The 16,332-nt window shown below is 37.3% G+C and overlaps 1 protein-coding gene across 1 annotated transcript in view; it reads left to right on the top strand.

The window, feature by feature from the left end:
• The first annotated feature begins 5,339 nt into the window (after positions 1 to 5,339).
• The window catches only part of elfn1b (extracellular leucine-rich repeat and fibronectin type III domain containing 1b), a 112,734-nt gene continuing 101,741 nt past the window's right edge, over positions 5,340 to 16,332 (top strand). The window contains exon 1 of the mRNA XM_079897036.1: positions 5,340 to 5,622. The gene's annotated coding sequence lies outside the window, so the exon portion shown is untranslated. The remainder of the gene's footprint in view (positions 5,623 to 16,332) is intronic.

Below are 16,332 nucleotides of genomic sequence, written 5' to 3'. Positions count from 1 at the left end.
TCATGCGCCATATTCCAAGTCTTCTAAAGCCGTACAACAGCTTTGTGTGATGAACAGACTGAAATTTAAGTTCTTATTTGCTGAAAATAGTTCCGTCAAATCTCATCAAAGCTTGACATCTGCAGTGCGTTTGAAGAGTTTATGAATATATTCTTTCGAGTTCCACAGAAGAAAGAAAGTCTTATGTTTGGAATCTTAAAGATTAGTAATTTCCATTTTTTATATTGTTAAATGTTCTTGAAATAAGTCTCTTATTCACCAAGGCTGTATTTATTTGATGAAAAAACAGTAAAACAGAAATACTGTGAAATATTATTACAATTTAAAATAACTGTTTTCCATACACACTTCCTCTGTTTGGATTTAAATAGGCAAATGCTTATTGGATTATTATTGCAGTGATTATTATATTTCTATCATGTTATATATTTGGCAAGAGTCCTTCTAACCCTAATTGATGGACCTTTTCATTTCTTAAACAACCATGTAGGAAGACACATCATGGCCATATTCCAGGATGACAATGTCAAGATTCATCAGGCTCAAACTGTGAGAGAATGGTTGAGGGAGCATGAAGAATAATTTTCACACATGAATTGGCATCTCTGAGTCCAGATCTTAAATTCATTGAAAGTTTTTGGGATGTTCTGGAGGAGACTTTACAGAGTGCTGGACTCTTGCATTGTCAATACAAGATCTTGACCAAAAATGTATGCATAACTTGATAGAAATAAATGTTGTGATGTCAAGTTCTTGTTTTTTGGTCAAGCATTTGCCTATTTAAATTGAAACAGTGACTGATGCAAAGCTGAATTTTCAGCATCATTCCTCTAGTCTTCAGAGTCACATGACCCTTCAGAAATCACTCTGATTTGCTGAATAAAAGATTACAATTCTTTAAAAAAAATAATCTTACTGACCTTTTAACAGTAGTGTTTTATTAAGTAACTTTTTGACTTGGTTACTCACTTTTCCCACCAGGCTGTCAAACCAATCCATCACTTCCCATCCTTTATTCCTTCCCTTTTTTACTTGCTCTCACCCTCACAGCACTTTCTTGATGTGGCTTGGTTGGTTTAACCCTTAATCTACAGTCACGCAGTTCTCTTGGGAAAGGCTTTTTGAAGATTCTCATGGCATCAAGCCTTTCATATCCATCCCTCAGAAGTCCTGACGTCTTTGTAAAATGTCCTGTTTTCCCCCCCGTTAAATCTAGCTGTATACACACCTAAAACCTGTCATGGCCAAGAAGTTCTTCTGCTGATCAAGAGTACTAAGCAGTTACATCAAACTCTCTTCCCTCTCCCTCTCAATTCCTCTTTCTCTCTGTTCCTGCTCCCTCAGAACGCTGCCAAGTGTGTGTACGAGTGAGCAGATCATTTAAACGAGTCTTCAGGTAAGACGTGAGCGTGTCCCAGCGTGCCTGGGCTAAATGCCAAGCTCAAAAAAGACCACTGAGCAGCTCAAAGAGGACACAGAGAGCATGTCTCTCCAGTTCCTCTTCTTTCTCCTCTCACTTCCTGTCTGTCCATCTGCTCGTCCTCCAAACCGTATTTTTATGAACCACTTTTATAGTTGTCTTTGTAACCATATAATCACATCACCCCTCTGAGACGGATCCTGGCGCCTATGCTTCTGCCCTGTATAGTGATGCTGTTTAACATTTTCCGCAGTCATCCTCAGTAGAAGGTTTTATGCTTGGCTATGTTTGAGACAGACAAGGCAGGTGAGCGGCCCAAAGACGGACTGCTTATTTTAACCATTGCAGCGATTTAAAAAAAGCTTTTGAAGCTGATGGATTCAAGTCAATGACGCTTAAAAAGTTAGATCATTATTACTATGACTCATACAGTGTTTACGCTTAGAGATTTCAAACAACGCTTTTAAATAATGAATAGTTTACCCCAGATTTACGTTTTTGCCATCATTTAGACAATATACTATCATAGATTTTGTTTTTATATTTACTGTGTTCATTTTCATTTTAGTTGAAAAATAATGAAAATTATCCAATAATTTACTCACCCTCAAATCATACTGTATGACTTTCTTCTTTCAGCCAAACTAAATCGGAGTTATATTATAAATATCCTCTTCCAAGCTTTATAATGTGAGTGAGTAGAGCCTTTTTTTGAGTAGAGTTTTTGAAGCACAAAAGCCTTCTGAAGTTAAAGGATGGGTTTTTGTAAGAAACATATATATATTTTACCCTGACCGGTGTTTTGTTTTGCTCTATCCTCTGTGCTATGCGTCGGGTCAGAGGTCACTCTTCCCCTGGAACTAGACTCACGCACGGCCATTACAGGAAGCCAGTGATTATAGTTTATAAAGTTATAAATATGGATATATTTTTTTACAAAAACGCATCACTTCGCTTCAGAAGGCCTTTACTAACCCCCTGGAGCTCTATGGATTACTTTTATGATGGATGGATGCACTTTTTGGGCTTCAAAAATTAGGTACCATTCACTCCCATTATAAAGCTTGGAAGAGCCAGGATATTTTTAACCCTGATTGTGTTCGGCTGAAAGAAGAAAGTCGTTATATACACCTAGGATGGCATGAGGGTGAGTAAATTAAGGGATAATTTTCATTTTTGGGTGAACTATCACTTTAAAGTTTTAGTAGTTTAGCTGTGGTTTTATCATTTTGATTAGTTCTCGTTTTAATTATTTTAGTACATCAAGTTAAGCTACTGTAAATTAAAATGAGAAATTTTGCCTTGGCAACTAACTAAAAGAAAATCTGTTATATTTGTCTGTATATATATATTTCATTATATTACAAACAAAATCCTATAGATTTATATTGAAGGAGGGACTGAAGCCATTTATGCCAGAAACTTGGGGCTGTTTTCACCATTATTTTCATCATCTAATGAGCTTTGGTTTGGTACTTTTGTATCTTTTAAAAATGTGTATGTATTACCCTGGTGACAGTACTCTTCTGGAGCTATAGTCTGCCGACAGAAACAAGGTCTGAAAGTCCCAGGGATCTTGAACATGCCTATTGTTTTCATGCAGAGGAGGTTGTACTGGGAAATGATATTTTTGGAGCACTGCACATCACCTCCCGTGATTGGCCTGTGTTTTTGGGGCGAGAGAATTGAGAAACACGCACAAGGCTGCTCTAGGATTATACATTTCTCCAGTTGTTCTTTAGAAGTAGACATTTATGACTTGAATTGATAAACTATCAGCTTCGCCGTTTTGAACTGAACACATTTTAAGGACTTTGTGTTTCTGACTGAACGAGATCCAAGAGGGAGTCATCACTCATTTTGATGCATGAATGTGTTAGTTTAAAATAGGTAAGCAATCGTGAGTTTAAGTCTATAACTCAAAAGATGTTTGAACATGAGCCAAAAGCACACATTTTGGGAAATTATCTTATTGCCAACAGCCACATTTGAAACTCCAGTCTCCTTTTGTGTCCTTTCAAAGTAATTATTTGATAGTGAGGACTAGTGCCCTCTGCACCAAACTTGATCTACAATCGCAAATAAATGTGAAAAACTGATGCCCTTGGGGACCAAAGGTATATAAAAATAGTTTAAAACAGTTTCTAAATTCCAATGAGAAGGCTTATAAAACTCCAGGAATCCAACTTTTATTGGTTTGTTAAAAAATGTATGAGCCTTGGCTAGAGGTGAAGTGCCGTATGAAGATTATAATGGAGCAAAAAGTTACATTTCTTAAAATGATGTTCTCTGCATCACATTCTGATGCTCTAATCCTCCCTGAACTAAAACATTCAGCACCAGGCTCACTAACACCACTATTCCTGCTGTTGTTTCTGAGGTGTTAGCTGTCACTGAGAATACTTATCTCTCTGAATAAAATGAAATGGATGTGTGTAGTTCCCTTTCGAATGAGAACTCGCAGTCTCACTGGGTCTAAGTAAGACGGTAATGCCTCAGCGTGACTGATGTCTGAAGCACGTGCCAAAGCATGACAATAAGACTGTGTTACAGAGGGCACAGCTCATCATTTACACTGAAGAGGTGTCCAGTGTCACTGTCAAAGACTCCATAGAGCATTTCACACTATGCATAAGCCCCGGGTTTAATGCATTTTCATTTTCTCACCCTGAGTAAAGGCTACTTGGGTTGAGAAGCATTTCTCACCAAATTTTCAAAGCTGTTGTGATGCTGGATAAACTGCTGTCTGTAAGGTGAGAAACAGTGCGACGCCATGTTTTGGTGAGTTGTTTTCCAACAGACAGCAAATCATAAACAAAACAATAGTTGTTAAAATATTAATAGACTTGGTACAGTCACAGACTGTTTCAGCATCTGAAGGAAGCAGTAAAAGTCAATGTTTGCTACCCTTTTCACTTCTATTGTGGTGAATGTCCAAGTGAAACAGGCAAAATATATTTGAATGATAGATATTTACAGGTAAGGATAAATAAGAAGACTAAAAGATTACAAACATTACAAGATTTTTTCCCCATAATGTGTATGAAACAACACACTGGATTCTGAAACACCCAATAGTGCAACTTTGGACACATAATCAGTGATTTCAAGTGGGTTCAAGTTCTTTCGTGGCACCTTTAACATCCATGGAAACTTTTAATTGCACATAAGGTTCTTTATAGTGGAAAAAGGTTCAAAGATCGTTGCAATGCTCTTAACACTAAATATATACAATATATATATATATACTGTACTGTATATACATACTATATAGTAGTGTACTGATATATATTTTAATTTATTTTAAAATGACTTCCAGAGGACTTTCTACAGGTATTCTTGAAGTTCGTCTAGCACATATCACAACGTTTCTGGTGCCTCTTCTTTACTTAAAAAACTTTTTTTTACAGTGTTTTGTCATATCTAAATCTCTAAAAGCGATAAGGTTTGATACTGATCCTAAACCAGTTCTCAACCAGGAGGCCAGGGTCTGGGGGGCCTCAACAAACTTAAGGGGACTTTAAGATGACTTAAAATATTGTTGTGGACAGTTGGGGGCACTGAAGTCAAAAGGTTGAGATCCACTGGCCTAAATGAAATTGTTCAGGCGGCATAGTTAAAACGTTAATATATTATATTATAATATAATAATAATATAATACTTTGCATATTAAAGCATGAACAGTGTAAATATGTGGAACAAGATGAAATATGATTTGGTTTAGGGTTAACAATTCCTTATTAATAATGCCACAATAATCCAATTACCCCCACAAATGGGAATAACAACAACCTGTCAATCACCCCCACCTCCACACACACACACACACACACACACACACACACACACAACTCCTAGTATGTATGTGTGTGCCTGAAAGCATCTGCCTGGTTGCTGCTCAGTCCACCGCTTGGTGGAGACTGTTGAGAAGTATAGACACTCAGAGCGGGATAAACACGGGACGAAGGTGGAAAAAAATACCAACTCTCCATCACGCTTTAGTCTCGAATTAATCACCGTGTGCTCATTCGGACCGGGAGATTTGTAGCTGCCGCAGTGGCTTGTTCCAGCAGCGGGCATTTGCTGCTTGATGCCCGGACGCGTCCGCAGTGCTGGATTTTGCAGTTCTGAAGTAAATGAGATCTACAGACCAACACTCTCGCATCATAAAACCTTGACTGGAGGCTTGTCATCTTAAAAGGTAAGGCTTCAAAATGCATTAAATAAATAAGAGGCGATTAAGATTCTCTTTAGTCTAGTCAACTCTGTGTCAATAGCGCAGTGCATGGTCTTTTGTATTGATATTCACTCATCGATTCCACATCTGTTTCATTGGATTCTGCGCACCGGTCATAAGTAGCTCGCGAGGGTCTGTTTTTCCCTGTTCTGTGGGAAACATTTCTGCTATCTACCTGTACCAAGGCCGTCGTATAGGCTACGGAAGGGCATGAGGAAATTAGTATTCAGAGTTGGGCTACTCCTTTGCGACTGCTTCCCATCCAAGTGAGACCTCCGAGCCTATCTATACAGCGCTGTTTCATGCGATACAAATGAGATTTTAAGCAAGCGACAAATGTAGGACACACAAAATAAAACGAGCGGAATGGGGGGAAAAAGTAAAAGCTGCCGTTCACTAAAGGGGCCGTTCAGACAGTTCGCGTTCTTGCGTTCAAAAACAGCAAGACGGAGTGCAACGTAGTAATGGAACGGATCGCAGGTGTTTTTAAGTTTAACTGCTTTTAACTTGACAACGCCGCCTTAAAACGCAACGCTCATGGCGCATGGCATGAGACGCGACGTAACGGCCAAAGATTCGTCTGACGCATATGTGCACCTTGTTGCGAATGATTCCCTTCCCAGGGCTGTCAGTCATTCAAAGCAAATAGTTGAGGGGTCTCACATAATAGCCGATATAAACTAGTTTAATTGTAGACTATATATTACGTAAGAACATTTTCAACAACGTTATCAAACAACTTTTCAGCAAAATTGTTGCATTTTCACTTGACGAAAAGTCTTGCGAACAGAAATTGCGTTCGCCCTTGGCTGTAGGCTACCCATAGCAACAGCACGCCGTTCCGTTAGAATCAATAGGCTATTTGACGTAGCATCGGCAAAATTTAGGCTACTGTAATTATTTATCACTTTACTTAAAGAGTAACACAACACAGGTACAGTAGGCTATATCACAACAACCGTTTAAACGTAAAAAAAGCTACGTCAGTCACCTAAAAACATTGAACCCCACTAATTAGACATTCTATAAGAATCGTTCTTCGTCTATAAGATTGTATAATTTGCACACTACCGCAGACGGAACGCAATAACTCACATGTGAACGTTCTTTAAGAACGCAATGGCGCAAGCTCTCAGAAGAGGGAAATCAATACACAGCAAAGCTTTTCAGAACGCTGGACAGAGCTCGGTGTGAGTCTGCCTCATGATTCTGCTACTGAATAGAACTGGCTTATATACTTGCCAATGGCATCACACTTTTTAAAAGAAAAAGAATGATGTGACAAAAAAAAGAAGAAGAGATTTTATAGCTGACCTGGAGTTTTGAAGGAAGGTAAGTTATCTTATAACTGCCATGAAATTAAATTAGCGTTGGGTATTTATGTAAAAATATGTTTTGAAATGAGACCTTGCAAAGGCTCTTTGTTTGTTTTGTGATTCATTTTTCTGTGGCAAGCTAGCTATTCATTTTAATGAGCTATACATGTTGGGTTCGTTAGCCATAGATGAATTAACAAATACAGATACCTAACATCCATATCACAGCTTTTGCAAATGTCCACTTGTCCAGTTCATGAATTCATGCTGCTCACATACAAAGATTTTGTTGTATGCAAAAAAGTCTAGCATTCTGTGACATGTATTTGAGCAATAAACTTTTGTGATTTATCCAATGGTATGATTATGATTATGATTTGTCCAATAGCAGACAGCAATATCCAGCATGTTCCAAAATATTCCATCAATCCAATTCATTTCAATAAATCAATATAATGGATGTAATGAAATGTGATGCCCTGATGTATTGCATAAATGTGGGAACCTCACAGAGATCAAAGACTCCCTCTCCCTCATGCACTTTATACCACTTTTCTTGCCCATTCTCATCAAATTCAGAAGGCTGCCCTACTTGCATTCATGAGTGATGATTTTCGGGAGAAGGGCTAAAACTGGTAGCCTGAGTGTCTGACAATATGAGTTCTCTTTGATAGTCAGAAGACCAGCAAAATGGAAGGCTTAATCAGTTTAGCTCTCAGACAGTTTGAACTTGCAGCATAATGGTGACGAGGTGTGTTTGTATGCCATCGCATGACATGGCCACTGTGGTCTACAGCAGAGATATATTTTGGCTTGGTGAAAGTAACACATTTTCTAACCCAAAAACGAAAATCACCATTTACCCTCAAGTCGTTCTAACTCATATGCGTTTCTTTCTTCTGTGGAACAAGGCTGGGTTTCAGTGCATTTCATTAACTTTCTTTTGATTGAGTTCAGTCAGATCGATTGACGAGTTTACATGAATATACTTTTCAATCCGACTGTGCCATCAATCCGATAACGGATTATTTATGTGGATGCACACATAAAATCTGTAACACTTTACAATAAGGTCTCATTTGTTAACATTAGTTAATGCATTAACTAACAATTACCAACATATTTTTAAAAGCCTTTATTAATCTTTGCTAGCATTAGTTCGTAAAGAATCTAACTGTTTATTGCTTGTTCGTGTTAGTTTACAGTGTATTACCAATTGGTAACAAATACAACTTTGGATTTTAAAAATGTAGGCTATGAGAAAAGGTTAAAATGACCATAAAATAAGATTAATAAATGCTGTAGAAGTATTGTTCATTGTTAGTTTGTGTTAATTAGAATAATTAACTAATGAAACCTTATTGTAAAGTGTTACCAAAATATTTTCCCCGAGGGTCAGTAAATTATGGGGGAATTTTCATTTCTAGGTTAACTGTCCCTTTAAGAAAGTATTTGGAGATTAATCATTTGTAATTTGTATGTTTTTGGAATTGTTAAAATGGATGAATATGGACGTGGAATTTCCAGCCTTCACACTGGGCAGGGAAATCCCGCTTCTCATAACATTAAACATCAAATGTATTCTTCTTAACAGTGCCTGTGTCACATCACACAGCATTTGTGAGTTCACCGTGGACAGAAAAATTGCCTGTCACTGGAAACTTGTCGCATCACGCCTATTTAGGACACGCGTCAGGTGGAGTATCATATTCATTACACATATTCAGTCTCAACAGTGCCACCTGCAGCATCATTAAACTCTCATCCTTTCTAAATGTTATTAGAGCCTTTAAAAAGGCAAGGGCGTGCTATCGAAGATGTAGCGTTGCTATGGTTTCCTTGACTTTGATCGACATCGCGGTGTGTGACACTGGACACGCGCTCATTACCGGCTCCGCGCATCAAACGGCACCTTGCATCTCGCTTGGCTCCGAGCTCATAAAAGAGTGTATTCCCCAGCTCGCTGCTGAGCTTGTTAGAGTCACATTCAGATTGTGATGACAGACGCGCTATGTAATCAAGAAGTTATTGCTCAGCGTCAGCGTGGCCCTCACTTATCATACACACTGATAACAGAAATCAAACCTCTCGCGTCAATCTACAGGCAATTGGGCATTGACTCAGCCTATCACACTTTCAAGGATATGAACAGCTGGGGGTGTATTCATTGTACATCCCCTTATGTCTCACTTTATATTGGGTCAATATCTCCTGACATTTCCTTGGATTAATGTGCAACAAATCAACACAGAATGGAGGTCAACCACACTCACGCCACAGATGAGGACGCGATCCTGGGGAACGCGATTAATAATGTGTCCACCTTTTGACCTACTTACATAGTTATGAATGTTTTAGAAATTTGTATGCATGCAAATTGGCTGCAAGTGAAAAAGAAACTGTGTTATAATTTAACAGAGACTTGTTAAGTACCCTTTGCTTGTCAAAGAGAAATTAAGTGGCTTTCAAAAAAAAAAGATCAGATTTTTAAAACAGAATGGCTTTGTTAAGATCCTGCTCAAACAGGAGAAATAAAAGGGTACAAAAAGAGAAAGAACAAGGAGAAAATTTGGCTATTCAAAGTGGCAACAACAGATGTTAGAATTATAATACATGAAAAGAAACTAGGGATTAAGAAATATCTCGATATTTTTTACCCTTTTTACGAATCATTTTAGCCAAACAGCCGATATATACGGGGCTATAGAAGCAATGATGTAGAAGTAGGCGTTGATCTTCTGCAGAGATGGTCTTTCATCACACTATTACACCATAATGTGACAAAAACCAAAATGAATAATTTGTGCAGCTTGGTTTCAATAAAAGCTGTTTTTGGACTAACAATGAAGTTTTGAGTTCTGAAACTTACAGGATTTTTTTTATAGTACAATGACCTCTTATATGTCAAATGACCCCTTTAATGTGAAATTAACTGTGCCAAGTTGAAAGGTAGTTAAGAGAACTGTGTGAACTGAGTTTTTTTTAAAGCAACCAAAGTATTGAGAAATATGTCCTAGTGATTGTAAAAAACTATACTATCAAAGCAATGATAAACGAACCACAGTTTAGCCCACAAAGACTGCTGTTGTGCTCACTGTGTGAAGAGTATTGAAGAAGTGAATTAAGCATTATGAAATTGGTCCTAGCGATTGTTAGAAACTGTAATAGTTTGTTGAATTACTGTTGAATGTAATCATGCTTTTTGCCAGCATGATGTAGCTCCAGTATGTACCAGTAGGGGCAAACTGCCTAAGCTAATACAAACGGTGTAGTTTTGAAATGTCACAGCATTATAAGTCATCTTATACCACTCCATTCTCTCTATTGCTGCTTATAATATTTGATCCTCTGCAGGACTGCGCCATTGATGTGTTCTACTAGGACCATGTGGTTTATGTCGGCTGTGAAGTCAATGATGAAGTATGATCTCATTAAGGTTGTCACAGTATTGGATGCAGTCCATTCTCTTCCTTCACCTTGAGGTCCTAATTCACACGCTAACAATGATGTGTCTCCACCGCTCTCGGTGGGGGTCTTCTGAAAGTCATAACAGATAACATACTGAGAAGATGGAGAGTCGGATAGTCATCCATTAATCAGACAAACCTGTCAGTCGGACCCCCAAGGTTTCGCAGAAGCTAGTGGAAATCCACATGCACTCGGCTCAGATGTCAAGAAGACTCTTTTACTGAGTTCCTCTTTAATGATGAAAGTGTGTGTACGTGTCAAGGCCGGAGCTTTCAGGTTCTTTTGCCGTTTCCTCTCTTTGTTCTTACTTCCGCACGTCTTAAGCCTGTTTTTTGTTCCGCACCAGTTCTTTAACCCAGGAGATCTGCCACTGAGCGTCTAATTGAGGATCTTTCGCCGCAGTCTTGGCCAATTAAAAGTAGTGCAGTTAGCGCAGAGTGCAGAAAAGCAGTGGGGCAAATCTGCGTGAGATGAATGGCTCTTATTCTTAATCCTGTCATTAGTGGAGATCCATTCTTTGCCTTTGGGTTTTTAATAACCTAAGGCATAGAACCTCTTCACCCAGCCTACCAGCATTTACCACACATCCCCTCGAGCGCATCCACAATGCTGCCGCTACACTTGTTTTTAACCTCCGGAAATTCTGTCATGAATTTAATTAAAGACACTGTTATAGAATTAAAGTGTTGCCAATGGCCTTCCCACTTCAGTGCTTCAGTCTCGCATGATTAGAACTTTGCAATTGCCGTGTTTCTCAGGGTTCGAGGACTAGAATAGCCTTGTTTACTTTAGCCTGGTAATTGTCATTAAAGGGACAGTTCGCCTAAAAAATTCAAACTCTGTCATTATGTACTCGCCCTCATATTGTGCCGAACATATTTTGAAAAAGTTTTTTTTTTTTTTTTTATCCATGCAATGAAAGTCCAGTGTTGTTTGGAATCTAACATTCATCAAAATATCTTCCTTCGTGTTTCACAGAAGAAAGAAAGTTATTTTTGGAATGACATGAGGGTGAGTAAAGGAACGATAATGCAAACTATATTAGTCCACGTCAACAAACGATAACATTCTATTTATAATAAGCAGTTGTGACGTCTGTCACATTAACATTCATCCGCTGGAAAAATATAGTTTAGAAAGTGATTCCAACATTATTGTTTGTTATAAGTGTGGACTTTCCTATTCTCATAGAGTTAGAATGATTATTACAATATTAAAAGACTTTGTGAATGGCCCATAAATTATGACAAATCACTTTTTTTCGGTGTGTCATAATAATTGATTAATTGTCTGATCGTGATTATTTGATATAATCTCAATTATTTGACACAGCCGCAATAATTGTGCAGTTTAAATTTAAATGAAATCACATTTTGCCATCCAAATAAGGGAAATTGTACTGCAGTTATATTATATCATGAACAACTATTTATATAAATATTATTACTTTTCACAGCATTAAAGTAAATCATATGGAGCTATTTCTATTATAATTTCTTTTACATATGATTCCAAATTAAAAATAGGCTTACACTGTAAATGACATACACAAAACTAAACTAAACGCAATTATTTGTATGACAATTAATTATCAGTACAAAATGTATAATCGTGACAGGCTTAGGTGTTTGCTAAGCCATATATAACTATTACTGTTGTTTATTCATACTGTTGCTTACATTTCTCGCATAACTCATCCACCAATTACGGACATGAATGAGATCTCAAATCGTGCGGCTTGTTGTTGAGTTTTATTAGACATTTTCACATAGCAGAAGAAAAAAAAATCTTGCATAGCCAGAGTATTGTAGAAATAGCAAATGGCAAAGACCAGAAAATTAAAGATCTAGATGTAAATGTACAAATGCTTGTGAGACTTCATTTGACCAGTCAGTCATTACACAGCAGCTTTACTGCAACTCTTAAGAGATTATAAGAGGAAAAGAACCCAGTTGTGTGGACCAGCTTAGAAAATTGGATACACCTGAATGCTTTACGTCTCAAGAGAAGTCAAGTATGGCCGTCTTCCTTGACTTCGTACAGCTCCTCTAACTCAGGCTTCTCTGAGAAGCAGTTCTCTAACTTAAAATAGCTCATTAGCTTAAATGTTTGCGTCATCTTGCACATTTAACAAAGGGTTGAACATAGGAGTTTCAATCAAGGTGTTTTATGAGTTGAAGTATGTTATAGCCAAAGATTAGCAGGTTGCAAGTTTGCTGAGGTAAACAGGAACATTTAAAAGAAAGGCTGCAGTGTTGCTTTTGGCACAAGCTGGGATGTTCTCAGACCAGCTGTCCCTGCCACCAATCTATAGCTGCAGTCATTATAAAAGAAAATTATGAAACCTGGAGACAGATCAGCAGGAAGTTGCAATATCTGCCACGGCTCGCACATTAACACCATGGCCTGTTAAGCACAGATAAGACAGAAGCACTCAGCAAACTTCCCCCAGTAGCGCTCCGCCATCAGTGTTTTGTTTCCCTTGAACACTTCAATTTGGTAGAGTAAAGATGGGGCTGTGAGTGCTTAGATTATATCACACAAAAAGCACACAAACTAGGACTGTGACTAATAGCAATTTTCACATTGGTATGTATGGGAGACCAGCATCAAATAGGTACTCTAATTGGACGAAAGTTTACTGCCTCAGAGCCTTTACGGGAAGCTTTTTCTCGTTCTCATGGCAGAGATCTGTGAGCCTGAGGGCTGTTTTTATGATGTCCGGGAAGTTGAGAGAAATTATTCAAAAATATCTCATTTATGTATTCATGTTGGTTTGATGCATTCTGAGAAAAAAATCTAAAAATAAACATTGTCATCAAGAACAAAATAATACAAAAAAATGTAATATAACCATAAAAAAGGTAATAAAATATTTTCCTTACACATGAGTGTACTTAACCATTGCTTTCAAAAATTATTTTCAAATATATTTATTAAGGTCAAAATATTGTTACAAATATCATGAATTTTTGATTGATAAATAATTTCATGGCATTAAAATGTTATTAATACCTTTCCCCCCCCCAGATTTTAAGCCTTTTAAAAAAATTTAACCATTATAACAGTTTTTACTCAAAGCCTCACAAATATTATCAAAAATGAATTATAATTTATAAATTAAATTAAAGTCATTGTCTGTATTGGATTTTTAGAATATTCAGTCTGAAAAAAGTTTTGTCATCGACACATATATTACATATTACTCACATCCAAACAGGTGCAGTAACTTTTTGTCTTTTTTTGTTGTTGCCCTAAACAATAGTGCACAGTCATAACTTCTATGATTTTTTAAAAGGGCTTTATACAATATGCTTTATTTGAAGCAAAGGAAAATCTGAATATCTTAATGATTTAATTTACCTCATGAAAATGAACCTTCAGGGACCTCGTTTATTTACTTTTCCCTTTACTTTTTGTTGTTGTTGGTATGTTTCACAGCATGAGGTCGAGGGAAGGTGTGCTTTAGCCTCCGGCGCTGGCTAATTAAAAAAATACGTGTGGTAATGATTCATCATGCTCAGAGAGCGTAGTCTCCTGAGTCTCATTTCGCTCCGATGTCTTATTCAGGCAAATGACAGCATGCAGGATTCATTCTGAATATTAATAACCAATAGGAAAATAAGTGATGTCATGTTTTAAGTGGAACATGTTTGGATGAGAAAACTCTGACATCAATAGAAAAGATAGTATTCAGACCCTTTGAACAAATTGTTCCATTTTACTGAATTAAAAACTAAATTTCAACAAGTATGGGATATTTTTTTAAAGATCTGAAACTCAAATTAAAATGAATTTAAAAATAATGTTATACCTTAAAATGATTTGTTTTATGCTAATATTGCGATTCCCCACTGTAGAGCCTATAAAGTGAACAAAAAAGGGACAACATTCTCTAGCAATTCTCTAAACATAATTACTCCCACATTTTTGGGAAACAACCTGCAAAATCAGTGGTGGTTTTCAGATTTTTTAAACCTTAAAGGAACACGCCGACTTTTTGGGACTTTAACTCTGTCTGACGCACCCACAGCTAGCCTAGCTTAGCTCAAAGACTGGAAGTAAACGGCTCCAGCTAGCATACTGCTCCTAATAAGTGACAAAATAACGCCAACATTTTCCTATTTACATGTTGTGATTTGTATAGTCACAGTGTGTACAAATAACAAGGTCACATGAGACACAGCCATCTTCTAACCGTATATTATTTTGTCACTTATTGGGAGCAGTATGCTAGCTGGAGCCGTTTACCTCCAGTCTTTGTGCTAAGCTAGGCTAGCGGTGGGTGCGTCAGACAGAGTTATGGCACGCACGGAGATGAAAAGGGTATGTATGGACTTATCTAACTCTGGGGGATACAGTGAATAAGCTAAAGTCCCAAAAAGTCGGCGTGTTCCTTTAAGTCACAAATTCGAATCTTGCTGAAAACTCTCTGGTTTCAGCTGTGGCACAGAATCCATTGCTCACGATATAAAGCACAGCTCAGGGAGACCCGGTCTGGCATGGGACATGTCCTGATCCCATTCTCTCTCTCTCTTCCTCCCTCCACCTTCCTGTCAGCTCTCCACTGACCTATATAACAAAAATGCATTTTTTAAAATCTGTTTGGATCTAAAGATCAGTTGTGAAAATGAAGATATTTTAAAAAAGTGATAATATTAAAGGGTACAAAACTACATCCAAGTCTTTGGATGTCCAGTTGAGGACTATTGGTTCAATTAACAGGAAGCATTAAACTACATTAAACCACCAGAACAAGACTTAAGGAAAACAGTCACTTTGAAATAGCTTTAAAAGTTCAGTAACTTGAGAACAAAGGTAGATGAAACTGCTACTGATTATAAAGAGTTCTGCTGTATGGGAGATTTATGCAAAATGGCATTATTTCATAAACAGTAAATAGAGGAAAAGCTGTTGTGGGCAAGAACGTCCTGCCTTTCAGTTACAAGAAAGCTATTGCATAATCTAAAAATATGCAAATAATATTTGTTCTAGAGCTGAAACATTTAGCTAATTTTGTCATCATTTTCTTATTGAGACAAAAAGTTTTGGAGATTTCAGTTTTCCCCTTTCAAGTAGATAGGAGCTATACTTGTGCAACTGGATAAAACACTGTGTTTACAGCCTTTATTTGCGGTGGTTGCATCATGCTTTTCATCAGGACATCCTGTTAAAGTAGAACGAAGAGAAGATGGTGCAAAATACAAATAACTACTGCAAAAGAAGGCTCATGTGAAACACTTCTATCATGATAATCATCACAAACACAAGGCCAAATTACCATCAGAGTGGCTCAAGAACAAAACGTTTGAATGAATGTGTTACAATGGTTTACTCAAAGCTGTGATCTCAGTCCAGCTGACAATCTGTTGCAATATTTGAAAACTGCACTGCGCAGGCTAAATATTAATACAGAAAAATAGCATGAGCAAATTATCAAGCAAATATGTTATTCTTATTAAATCATAAAAAAATAGGTATACTAATCAAATTAGATACACTATTCAAAATGAAGACTTTCTCAAAAGCATTGTGAGCTAAGTTGATGGTTCTACTATCTACTTAGGCTTACAATGCTTTTGGAAAGCACAGCCCAGGGATTTTCACACTTGAAATATAATTAACACTGAGGCATTGTAAACCCCAGGTTAACAGAATCCTACATTATCCACAAATGCTTCACATTTCACACTGCTCATAATTTACCCGATGTTTACAACTATAAGCTGGCGTTTCACACTGTATATTCCTGAACCCTGGGTTAACATTCTTATTTGCATATTTGCAGTGTCACTTGATTGGATGAAAGCTGTAGCATTGCGCATCCTCATATTATATTGCCGACTACTATCAAGTTTTTTCTGAATGGACTTTTTGGACTATAAAGGGT

This window comes from Squalius cephalus (genome assembly GCF_949319135.1).
Source record: "Squalius cephalus genome assembly, chromosome: 2".
Taxonomy (NCBI): domain Eukaryota; kingdom Metazoa; phylum Chordata; class Actinopteri; order Cypriniformes; family Leuciscidae; genus Squalius; species Squalius cephalus.
Note: the sequence above shows the minus strand (reverse complement) of the source record. Positions and strands in the feature narration are given on the sequence as shown.